This window comes from Octodon degus, unplaced genomic scaffold (assembly GCF_000260255.1).
Source record: "Octodon degus isolate 3935 unplaced genomic scaffold, OctDeg1.0 scaffold00084, whole genome shotgun sequence".
Classification (NCBI taxonomy): Eukaryota; Metazoa; Chordata; class Mammalia; order Rodentia; family Octodontidae; genus Octodon; species Octodon degus.
Genome location: NW_004524660.1, coordinates 7,026,777 through 7,028,127, shown reverse-complemented (window position 1 = coordinate 7,028,127; position 1,351 = coordinate 7,026,777).

Sequence of the window (1,351 nt, the reverse complement as noted above, 5' to 3'; positions counted from 1 at the left end):
ATTGTTTTGTTACTGTTGTTGTTTTCAAAGATCTAACAGGCTAGAAAACCAGACCAAAGTAGCGAGGATACTTTTAAATACACTTCAATTAGCTTTGCTTTTCAGCATTTTAGATATTTTCAAATCAACAATGCTGTCAACATCTAGGACATAGATATTTATCACGGTTAGCTGAAGGCAGAGTCAGAGGCATGGAGCTTTGCAGGCCGGCGTTGCGGCTCCCTGCTCCAGGAACACCGTGCTTGAGACGTGTGCTAAGACCTCTCATTTAGCTAACGTGAAAATGAGCTTTGCGCCCCACAGAGCCACACGTAAGTCGCCCCCAGAGGTTTCTTCTCTGTGTGTGAGATTATCTTATCACTCAACTCTGAACTCTTTCCCCTAAGTAGATAAATACAACTCCAGCAAGCCATAGAGAGCCATTATCTTCTTCTCCCTCCTGTTTCATCAAGCTTGCTTTTCGTAGCTTGGGCATCTAGCCAGAACCCTCCATCTACTACAGATTACGCTTCTCCCCTTTATGACCCTGTAAATCAGGCTTTTAAAGTGAGGCGCATCATTGTTAGAACATTCAAAGTTGTGCTGGGGGCAAGCTGAGTCTATCACTTTAGGAGTACTGATGGTAAGACCCAGAGGGGAGCACAGCCCAGCTTAAAAAGTGGATTTATTAGGACTGAAGCTTACTGAGCTCAGAACTAATGGCAGCAGGAGTAGCACGGGTCCCAGAGTCACAGGACAGGAAGGCAGAAATATGGCTTTTGTCTATTGAAAAGAACAACTTTATTAACATGGCGCTGCTGTCAGAGAGAAAAACAGCTCACCCACCGAGCTCCTACTAGAGCTGCCTTTCAAGCAGATTGACTGAGGCTGACAAGTGTCTGTTACGAGGCTCACCCCTGCGTGGCAGGTCACGTTGAGCAGAGTACCTAGGCTGCCACCGCAAGGCACACACTGCTGAATGTTCCAGAGTCTGGATTTTGACTTTCCTGGAATTCTAAGCACTTAGGGAAAGCTGACTAGGTGCACAGCAACAGTGCTTAGGAAGAAAGCCAAATCCATCTTTTTCTGTCCGGGCATTTATTGAAAGCTATATCAAAGATTTCACAATCTATTGACGCCAGGTGTAGCACCAAATAATGTGAAGTTAGGATCCAAACTAACTCTTCCTAATGGTGGTAACATGAGGAATTGTTCACCATTAGAGTTGAGATATGACAATCTAGAAACTAGAAAATTTTGTCCTGTAAAATCTGCTAGGAGAAAGATATTCCAGGAGGCAACGTAGGGAATATGTAAGAGATTTAGAAACATGTACTTATAATTTTTCTTCTTTGTAAATTTTATGTTCTTA